The following is a 12739-nucleotide window of genomic DNA, read 5'->3' on the forward strand; positions in this document are numbered from 1 at the left end:
GATTATCACTTTATCCCGAAAAATGTAGTGTCCGGTCATATAATGTGTACTGCTAAAAAGTAAACAAAAACATTTTAATCCACCATTTTCTACATTTGAAAATGTCTGTACCAAATCAGGAATATGACAGTTCTTGTCCATTCGTTTTTTTATGCGTTTTGTTATTTGATTTTGCCATGTGATTATGGACTTTCCGAATTGATTTTCCTCTAAGTTTAGTATTTTTGTGATTTTACTTTTTCTTTCGTTCTTTTCAAAATTTCTTCGGCAAAAGTAATTCAAAATATCTCTACCTTACAATTGCTTCTGTCTTCCGTGTAGACAATGTCTAAATGGTTATGAATTCAACTTCAAATTTGTAAAATGTATGTAATAATCATGAACTGTAAAACTAACAAAGTATCTACAAATATGAATTCACTGAATAAATTCCATGGTTATCCAGTGACTAATTCACATGGATACTCGGCCAACTGCTGTAGGTCGAGTAATTTGTTACAACAGCAAAGAAAAGTGCAATAAAGATATTATTCAAAAAAAAAAAAAAAAAAATGAATTCAACTCGACTTTTTAAATAAAATAAGCTTTTACGATTGAAAGAAAAATATTGGTAATTAAGCTTTTATGAAAAAATACTAAAATGTGGTAATGAAATATTACAGGAACCTTTTTGTATCTCAAGAAAAAGTAAAAAAAAACCAACCCGAATTTCGAGGAAAGTTCATAATGGAAAAACATTATCTGAAATGAAAAACCAAAGGCGCAAACATGGATAACAACCGTCATATTCCTGACTTGGTACAGGTATTTTCACATGTAGAAAATAGTGGATTGAACCTGGTTTATTCCTAGTAAAACCTCTAACGTGTATGACGTCTTTCACCTACTTGTGGTCCATTAACTTTCTGCACAGACGCTGTTGATATTCAACAAAGTCTGAGTAGGAGCTGCAAGTTCTTGAATGCCGAATAAGGTGGAAAATCTCATATGCAGGTGAAGCTGCTACATTGCAACTATCATGGTTTGCACCTGTCATAATAGTACCAGGTACCAGGTACCAGGCTTATAATTTAATACGATAGAATACGCATATCGATCATTTGAAATTAATTAGACAAACCGGTTTGACAGGAAATAACTTATTTAGTTAAGAGTATTGGGACTGCACCATAAGACCGGAAATTGGAATACACATGGTCTGGTTTACAAAGGGTATTTTAACAAAGAATTTGAAGGGGGAAAATGGGACTTTAATTTTCGGCCGGAATGGACAGGAAACCGGTTTATTCAGGGTCTGGTTTACTCAAGTTTGACTGTAACAAACAAAAATATTTACTTATCGTTAGAATGCCCAAAAGACCAAAACTAAAATGCAATCAAGAAAAGACAGAAAGTATTTTGACAGAAACAAAATACAAATTGTGTGATCTGCAATTTGTTATTAATTTTATTTCACATGTCCCAAATAAATGGTAGATATAGCATTAATTCAACTACCATATTAAATTATTAATATGTAAATTTAAAAACATGCTACAATATGACAACACTTGAGTTGGGAGTGGATTATTTCAAATGTCTAGCATGTGTATCATGGAGGTTGAAAATCTGAATCACCCTATCTGTTATTTGTTGAAAGCTGAGGTCATTGTCATATTATTTTTGAATGATTATTAATAAAGGTAAGACTTCCGTTTCACACCTTCTCTTCAATTGACAGGTTGATGTGTGAGTTCTAAAATAGATATATTTTTTAGTATGTGTCCAATTCTAATTATAAATAAAAGACGATCAAACAGAAATTATGATGAATTTTAGCAAATTTGAATACAATTTCAAACTTCATTTCCAGAACATCATCATTCTTCCAAAAAATTAGTAATTGACAATCTTAGACAGTCTAACAGTTTTAGAAAGACACAAATGTTCGTAGATGTAAGGTTTAACTAAAAAAATAAATTAAACGATATTATTTGAAATCGTCAATTGGGTTTTAAAGATATATCGAGAATTACAAATACATAATTGCAAAGACATTTGTCTGTCAAAGGCTTATCAGTTAGGACCAAATTCTCATACTTGATTTATAACATACCGAATTGTTGAATTAATAACACAAGGAGTCGACAAATTTTTTTTCAGCTTCTATCTAGCTATTACATAAAGGCAACAGTAGTATACCGCTGTTCGAAATTCATAAATCGATAGAGAAAAACACAAATCCGGGTTTCAAACTAAAACTGAGGGAAACGTATCAAATAAAACAGAACTCCGACACAACAGAAACACAACACCAAAATGTAACACACACAGAAACGAACTATACAAAATGTAACAATGGCTATTTTCCTGACTTAGTACAGGGCATTTTATGAAAAAATGGTGGAATGAACTTGATTTTGTGGCATATCAAACCTCCCGCTGTAATGCCAATGTTAATTATAACATAAAAATGCAACATTACACAACAGAGCTACAATAAATGAATGGAAGGAAATATAGGACAGAGAAACAAACGAATAATAGCCAACAAAAGGTACCAGGTTAGGAAAAAAACCGCTTAAACCCATCATTGTCTTCATCGAAGTAAGAAATATGTTGTCCAGTACTTGGTTGATTGATATTGGTGAGGGTTTGATGTTGCAATGTTTTAAGGATATTCCACTTTTTTAAAAGCTGGTTTGATGAGAGTTTCCTACAATTGAAACTCCCATAAAAGATACGAAATCAAACTCTAAAATAATCGTTTTTTGTCTTCCTAATAGATATGTGAGATTTTAACATTGCAAACGACTATGCCTAATATAACAAATAAGGATTTGAGACAACTATACATCTGAGTTTATTTTTAGGATGTGAACTCTTACCCTTACATGTTTAAACGATATAAATACATCACAACTAGTTGTTTGTATGCATAAGATATTGCAAATGTCTAACGATTTAACATCTCTATGTCGAATGAACATAAGCCAAATGGCAAATGTCTGACACTTGAAAAATGGTATATGTTGTTAAGTCCACTCACACGACATGAGACATATTACATTTTATCTATTCTCTGTATGAGGTAGATTAACACTTTATCTCGAAAAATGTAGTGTCCGCTCATATAATGTTTACTGCTAAAAAGTAAACAAAAACATTTTAATCAGCCATTTTCTACATTTGAAAATGTCTGTACTAAATCAGGAATATGACAGTTCTTGTCCATTCGTTTTTTATGCGTTTTGTTATTTGATTTTGCCAGGTGATTATGGACTTTCCGAATTGATTTTCCTCTAAGTTTAGTATTTTTGTGATTTTACTTTTTTCTTTCGTTCTTTTCAAAATTTCTTCGGCAAAAGTAATTCAAAATATCTCTACCTAACAATTGCTTCTGTCTTCCGTGTAGACAATGTCTAAATGGTTATGAATTCAACTTCAAATTTGTAAAATGTATGTAATAACCATGAACTGTAAAACTAACAAAGTATCTACAAATATGAATTCACTGAATAAATTCCCTGGTTATCCAGTGACTAATTCACAGGGATACTCGGCCAACTGCTGTAGGTCGAGTAATTTGTTACAACAGCAAAGAAAAGTGCAATAAAGATATTATTATTTTAAAAAAAAAAAATGAATTCAACTCGACTTTTTAAATAAAATCAGCTTTTACGATTGAAAGAAAAAAAACTATAATATTGGTAATTCAGCTTCTATGAAAAAATACTAAAATGTGGTAATGAAATATTACAGGAACCTTTTTGTATCTCAAGAAAAAGTAAAAAAAAAAAACCCGAATTTCGAGGAAAGTTCATAATGGAAAAACATTATCTGAAATGAAAAACCAAAAGCGCAAACATGGATAACAACCGTCATATTCCTGACTTGGTACAGGTATTTTCACATGTAGAAAATAGTGGATTGAACCTGGTTTATACCCAGTTAAACCTCTAACGTGTATGACGTCTTTCACCTACTTGTAGTCCATTAACTTTCTGCACAGACGCTGTTGATATTCAACAAAGTCTGAGTAGGAGCTGCAAGTTCTTGAATGCCGAATAAGGTGGAAAATCTCATATGCAGGTGAAGCTGCTACATTGCAACTATCATGGTTTGCACCTGTCATAATAGTACCAGGTACCAGGTACCAGGCTTATAATTTAATACGCCAGAATACGCATATCGATCATTTGAAATTAATTAGACAAACCGGTTTTGACAGGAAATAACTTATTTAGTTAAGAGTATTGGGACTGCATCATAAGACCGGAATTTGGAATACACATGGTCTGGTTTACAAAGGGTATTTTAACAAAGAATTTGAAGGGGGGAAATGGGACTTTAATTTTCGGCCGGAATGGACAGGAAACCGGTTTATTCAGGGTCTGGTTTACTCAAGTTTGACTGTAACAAACAAAAATATTTACTTATCGTTAGAATGCCCAGAAGATCAAAACTAAAATGCAATCAAGAAAAGACAGAAAGTATTTTGACAGAAACAAAATACAAATTGTGTGATCTGCAATTTGTTATTAATTTTATTTCACATGTCCCGAATAAATGGTAGATATAGCATTAATTCAACTACCATATTAAATTATAAATATGTAAATTTAAAAACATGCTACAATATGACAACACTTGAGTTGGGAGTGGATTATTTCAAATGTCTAGCATGTGTATCATGGAGGTTGAAAATCTGAATCACCCTAACTGTTATTTGTTGAAAGCTGAGGTCATTGTCATATTATTTTTGAATGATTATTAATAAAGGTAAGACTTCCGTTTCACACCTTCTCTTCAATTGACAGGTTGATGTGTGAGTTCTAAAATAGATATATTTTTTAGTATGTGTCCAATTCTAATTATAAATAAAAGACGATCAAACAGAAATTATGATGAATTTTGGCAAATTTGAATACAATTTCAAACTTCATTTCCAGAACATCATCATTCTTCCAAAAAATTAGTAATTGACAATCTTAGACAGTCTAACAGTTTTAGAAAGACACAAATGTTCGTAGATGTAAGGTTTTACTAAAAACGGATATTATTTGAAATCGTCAATTGGGTTTTAAAGATATATCGAGAATTACAAATACATAATTGCAAAGACCTTTGTCTGTCAAAGGCTTATCAGTTAGGACCAAACTCTCATACTTGATTTATAACATACCGAATTGTTGAATTAATAACACAAGGAGTCGACAAATCAATACAATAACAATGCATGAGCACGTTAATATGTATCATCATTTCGTGAGTAGTTTTGACTAAATGCCGTCTAATTAAACATCAAGATAACAGCCAGAGAACGCCGATCGTTAAAATCACACAGTAGAACATTAGTAACGAACATGGATGTGGAATCGTGAAATGTGGATTGTTAAAGTCTTTTTGTGTTCGTGACTAAGACAAGATATATATAAAAGTCTCAGTTTTACATGTATAAAACAGATTTGTTGGTTGATACGTTGACGAAATTTTTATTCTAGGCAGTTGTTTTATTGGTACTCATACCACATCTTCATATATATAGTTCCCTTGTTTTACATTTTCAATGTTGAAATTATTACCGTTTGAAAAACTCAACATGCTAAGCACATGCCCAACCTATGTGAACGTTTACTAGAAATTAATACGTTTTCAATTGAGGTTAAATTACTGAATTGAATGTAAATAATATATAAGCGATGTATTGAGCATAGGTTTACAAATTAAACAGAATTGACTGCTCGAAACAATATATAACTTCACAGTTCCAATATTATAATGTTTCAAACAAAAATAAAATCATATTTTAATCCATTGTCGATATTCTATATATAACTATGCTAATGTCTCTTAACGAAAATCATGCACACTTCTTGATGTATAAATTTTGGTAGGTTTCGACATATTTTCCAAGAGTAGGAAATCGACAAAAGCGATAACTGGCTATATAATAGTACATGTAGTTTAAATGAATCGCTAGCAGAATACACATGTGCATGATTTGTAAAGTATACGTAAGTCTTCATTATTTTATATCTATACTTTGTCTAGACATATTATTGGTTCGTATAACAGCGGTATACTACTGTTGCCTTTATTTGTTAAATTAATTGTAAGGAAAATTTAATATTCATTAATTGTGTATTCTTGGCATAGAGTACAACATTTTTTATAAAAAAAAATATATGTAACTAAACAATTAAAGGTTGGAAATAAATTAACTGGTAGATATTGCGAGTCATCATCTAAATCGATGCCCTAAGATCGTTCCCCTCATATAGACCATCGGAATAAAGCGGATTTTCTCCACGAATGATACTGTGACAAAACGAAAGAAGATTGTTTCAGTCATCTTAAAAATTGGGGCTACAGACCTAGATATAACGGAGGTTCCTGTCGTGCTAACAAGATCAGCCGATACGAACTTATACAGTATAATCAAAATGATCAACAAAAGAGTTTCATTTGTTTTAACTTAATATCTTAAATTTGACAAAATCTTTACAATCTTTTCCATAAATATTGGAAAAAATTGAAATCATCAACTATCCAAAATCTCCATCGATACCCTCGTCATGACTTTCCGCATTTTTTTCAAAACTGTCTCTTGAATGCTAAATTCTCTTCTAAGCCATACTCTTCCATCAGCAGGTTTAGCACGGTGTGTTTGTTGATACAAACGATTGTTGACTTGGAAGCAAAAGGTGCATACCTAGATTGCTAACGGTCATTCAAATTGCACGAAGTAGCCGCAGTTTGAATTGTTAACTGCAAAACTGCAAATACTGTGTATCTTGTACAGTTTAAATGTGGTAAACAAAAATAACGGCTATTATAGGGACTATAAATGTAAGCCAGACCTTTCTCTAATCAAAGAAATCATGACGAAACTATGATAGATCTCATTTGACTGACTATTAGGAGGAGAGAATCACTAGGGTTATGTTTTATTGATAATGATATAAACGATGGCACCGATGGGATCAATGAAAACTTAAATCAAAATAGTGCAGTGATAAACATTGCAGTTGAATGTATAAAATAAAAAATATCGGACGCACACATACACAGTCTTATTTGTAAATATTTGATATGCACGAATGTCCACATTTCAGAACAATAAAAATATGTGTCGGTGTTTTAGTTTGTGTTTCATTCAAGTTTATTTTTATTTGAAAATCAATATAGATTGATTATATTTATTTCACATCCGACGCCTCCAAAAGAAAGATCGTTGACTTTTATATATCAATTTTACAAAAAACTCCTCCATCGGGTAACCCGTAGCTTCGTCTCACATTTAGCCCAGAGATAAGAAATCTTCAACATTTTTTTCGCAAGTACCTCTGTGAATTTTGATGCGCCGCTCACCTGTACTTTGAGCACCCGAGCTCCCGCTACCAAATAGGCTATACTAAAATATAACTTCTGGTTAGAAAGTCTCGAAACGACTGTCTTTGTCGGCTTTATTTAGGATTGTCACACAATACAATATCTTCCATATATTGTGACAACTTTCGTATAAAATATACGTGTCTGTCGATGAGGATGATAATTTAACTTGATATACATTGTATATATTATAAAATACGATTGATGTTTTCGATTGGTCAGTTAAATTATCATCCATATTAATCATCTGGCTAGCTTTTAATGTTGTGTCTTGTGTTCTATTATCTGTTTGTTTGTCTTTTTCTTTTTAGTCATAGCGTTGTCAGTTTATTTTCGATCTATGAGTATGACTGTCTCTCTGGTATCTACATTACTAGTGTCCTACCACTGTGTGTCCTACCGGAAATGATTACAGCTCAATGACGACACGCGTTTTAACTCACGTTTTGGTACGTGTGATATGTTTAATATAAAGAACCTTTCAACAGCATAATATGAATTGTTTGGTCTCATGTTTAGGATTATCTGTAACATTATAAAAACTAAAGGTGAATAAAAGGCCAACTTTTGATATTTACTTTTCTGTCATTAACATTTAAGAAGTTTCTTGCTTTGAATGTGACGTATTATAGATACGTGTGACAATCCTAAATTAACTGACGATAGCTATACAAATTTTCAGGATTATACATATTGATTTTGAAAACAAAAATCAAATGATTGTCACCATATAAAGTGCTTTGCCTGAGCAACTACAACGAATGAGCTCTAAAGACTGCGCACTGTATCGAGCTGTTGATACTTTGCAATATCTTTATAAGGTAATCGATTTATATAATCGTACTTGTTTTGTGTATGATCAAAATACAATGATCGGTCACCAGTGAACAGAATTATTTTTCCTATGACATAACTATAAAAAGCCAAAGCCTCATTTGTCTTGTAACAAAACCGATGTGTAGTATTCAATGTGCACTACAAACCGGGTCATACTTTTTTTAAAGAACACAAGATCATCAATACCGCTTCTGCAAGCCTCAGAATTTTAAAAGTTTGATTAACCAATATTTAGATAAATACAAAAACAATATCAAATTGATAAAGTTCCAACCACTAGAAACAGTCGTGAATCAATCAAATCAACCCCTCATTATAAGGTTTGGGTTTTGTTGAAAGCCGTAAAGTGATCTGTAATTGTTTGTATTTCCGTCTTTTGATCTCTGGTGTATAGTTGATCTATTGACCATCATACTACATCTTATTTGGAGAAAATATTAACTTAAGTATCAGATGTTAGTTCAAGGCTTTTTAAAAATATTTCAATAAATATAAAACTTGTTTGAACAAAATTCGATCAGAAATGGTGAAAGCAAGAGTTGCAAGTTGTCTTACACTGAACATTAGTTTTGTAAATTTCATATCTTATATTATTATAAACAATATAAACAAATGACCTTTTAGCAAATGAGAGACTTTTCTTAACAACAAGAAGGCACGTTGTTCAATTAGCACCATATTGGTAGTGGTGGTATAAAAGTCAATGTTTGTTTTACGACGACCAGACATGGCAAATTTTTCAAACGTATCCGTTGTAATTCCAACTACTATCAGCAATATATCTATATATATTACGACAGTTATTCTACAGGTTATCGGTGTCATATTTAATGCAGCTTTTATCCACATATCCCGTAAGGGTACTGACAAACGTACTGACGTTACACTATTACTGACTTGTAGTACACAGATAGGCCAAGCGTTGGTTACGCTTGTAAAGTTTATATTTGTGCTGGTTTGCGAAGATGATAACACAGCACTACAATGGTACTTTATTTTTGGTAAGTAATCTTTCTTTTCTTTATTGTATACCCGACCTTTTTCAGTGTTACAAAAACAAATGTTCGTGCTTAAAAAAGAAAATAAACTGTCCTCAAACGATTAAAACACTAACTACATCTATATTTATATGAAAGAGGGACGAAAGATACCAAAGGGACAGTCAAACTCATAAATCTAAAATAAAATGACAACGCCATGGCTAAAAATGAAAAAGACAAACAGACAAACAATAGTACACATGACACAACAAGACACAATATGAATTTTTTTATTGTTGTATTACTATCTTCTTTTTCAATGTATTTATGGTCTAAAATCAATATATCAGAGTTGAAACATCCAATTGCAGAAACATTGGAGCATGCATGATGTGTCAAAGGGCAAAATGAAACAAAAAAGCATAACTTAAGGTTCAATCCACCATTTTCTACATAAAAAGGATGCCTGTAACAAATCAAGAATATAACAGCTGTAACATTTGATTTTGCCATTTGATTGAAGACTTCCATATTCAATTTTCTTTGGAGTTCAGTATTTTTGAGATTTTCCTTGTTAGTGTAAACGTAGAGAAAAGAAACATTTAAATAAACATGTAAGTTAACACTTCTAGCCGGCTGGATAGATATGCCACTAGTCGTATTAAAACAAAGTTCTGGTAGTTTTGTAATAAATTAACAACAACAATATTTAAGATATGAAAAACTTCACAGCGGGTATATAAAGTAACGCAGGAATATAATTGTTATTCGACTATCTAAATGTCACTCTTTAATATATAATTTTAACTCTTACAGAACCATTTGATTTCCTGTTCCGTGGACTATACATCTGGCTGTCACTATCATTATCTACTGCCCGATATTTCGTCCTTAAGAAAATCGAAATTCCAAATAACAACCTAAAGGTTATGAGATCAAAGATCCGACAGTGGTTGCCGTTTCCAATCGTTTTAGTTGCTTCCTGTATCTTTCTACTAATGATCACATTAGAAATACCAGATTTTTCAAGATATGCTACATTATACTCTTTGCAAGTAGCCATAATTGGACTACCAATGCTAAGCTTTGTGATTATCACTACTTTGCTTGTTTTGTATACTTTAAAAGTAGTCTATAAAAGACAAAATAGGATAGGTCAATGTTTGGAAACAACAAATAGTATACATAAATCTCAACAAAGCGTAACACGAAAACTTCTTCAACAAGCTATCTACTCTCTTCTATATCACATTGTGTTTATGGCACTGCCATATAGCTATGTTGTAATAATGGATATATGCGTTGGTAATTGGTTAACTAACAGTTACATCTTGACCAATCAAAAAATTATATACCATTATTCTTGGATTATTCTACCTATTCTCAATCCGATCTCATTGGGAATTTTTCTAAAGAAACATAGAAAATCATTACTATTATTTTGGAAAGCAATACAAATATCAACAGAGAGACCACGATCTCTGGAACCTATACCAGAATCACAAGAACTACAAATAGTCCCAGAGGACATAAATATATCCATTAAGAAAACAAAATCTAAAGATATTTCAAACAGACCTCTTACAAAAACACCAACAAGTGAGCACTGTTCAGTTATAAGTCGACAAAGCATATTATCTACAAACGATCCGTTGTATTGTACACCTGATTTCACCTTCGTTGAAACAGATCTTGAAATTGACACCTTGTCCGTCTACAATGGATACCCGTATGACGACAGATGTGAAATGTTTCTCTCGAACATCACAGGTCCGACTAGTTTTGGTACAAGACAAAAACTGCATGAGAAATCCTCTTTCTCTAAAGGCAGACTAAGCGATGGATCTTTGTCTTTCTCTAAAGGCAGGCTAAGTGATGGATCGATCGGTTCATATACAAGTTTCTCTGGCAGAAGTACAATGAGTTTGTGTAGTTCAAATCGTTATACTCATAGTATTGGTTCGTATAGAAGTGGTCCTTCTTTACAACATTCTATTTCGATACAGTCAAATCAGTCAATAGAAGAAGCTGTGCAGGACACAATCATTTACTTTTAAAAATATCAACCATAATATACACTGGTATTTGATGATAGATTAATAAATAAATATATAAATGAATCAATAAATTGTGTTTTATATGCATTTGAAATAATAATTACTGCTTATATTTCTGCATGTTCTGTGTTTTAATGCTGTGTATTTGTTATTTATTTTCGGTACAATAACTCTCAAGAGCTTATGTTTGAATTATATTTGAACCGAATCAAAAAATAAAAATTATGTATTTCTTTATTCGTATTCTATTATTTTTGTCATCCTGTATACGGTAATTAATCTGAATTAACAAGATTTCAATGTTGAAGTAAAACAAGTACATAAGTACAACTCAGAACAAGAAAGGAACTGAATAGAAATGTATTGCAATCGTGATATATAAAATACAAAACACAAACACTCCCGCATTACTTTCGTCAATTGCATATTTGCACTATTTATCTAGATTTTTATAAAGTAAAGCCATCTTTTTTTAAAGTCGGGTCTTTCACATATACAATTTTATTACAGAATTTTTTTCAAAAAAAAAAATACATAAAGTGACCTTAAGTAATGTCATTTGCTTGGATTTGAGTCTGATAACGACATATCTAATCACTTTTTTGCCGATTAAATGTACTTTCTGTGAATCTGATCGGGCTTTTGTATATCTTTGAACTAACGAAATATTTCTATTTAATTAATGAATGACATCACTTGAAAGCTATATATATATATATAAATGTTATACATGGTTATCATGACGTTAATAAACAAGCCATTTTTGTATTTGTATTTAAGAAATATTTCACAAGACTGTTGTCAGATGGAAAGATTTAAATGTCACTCTTTTTTTTCCTATGCGACGTTTACATTTTCTGACGTCAGACGCGCGAATCAATGAATGTAGGTTTTTTTATTTGATAGATGCTGTTGTGCTTTCTGGTAAATGATTGTTTGTTTTAAGATTATAACACAGAGATGACTGTTGTACCCATATTTTGACTATTTTAATAAGTATGTCTGTTTAGTTCACGCATTGTTATGAATATAACGGAATTTAGTGAGACTGGGGTACAGTACAAGTGAAAGGTTTAGCGCTATACAACCAGGTTTAATCCACCATTTTCTACATTTATACCGCGTCAGGAATATGACAGTTGTTGTCCATTCGTTTGATGTTTTTGCCATTTGATTTTGCCATGTGATTAGGGACTTTCCGATTGAATTTTCCTCGGAATTCAGTATTTTTTGTGATTTTTCTTTTTTAAATGTCATGATTTAGTATATTGTATAGCAAGTTCAATATGGGATTTCAAGGATCGCTACCGCACCACATGAATTTCCTTAATCAAATAAAAAGCAGATTGAGACTTTAAATAGGTATTATCTGTCGCTTTCATGTTCACTGATTTGACTCACATTTTTAAAATTTGATTTATGATATACTAAAACGTATATTACAATAAGTCTGAAACAAACTTTTACCAATGCATGTACTGAAGCAAGTTG

Source organism: Mytilus trossulus, chromosome 3 (assembly GCF_036588685.1).
Source record: "Mytilus trossulus isolate FHL-02 chromosome 3, PNRI_Mtr1.1.1.hap1, whole genome shotgun sequence".
Taxonomy (NCBI): domain Eukaryota; kingdom Metazoa; phylum Mollusca; class Bivalvia; order Mytilida; family Mytilidae; genus Mytilus; species Mytilus trossulus.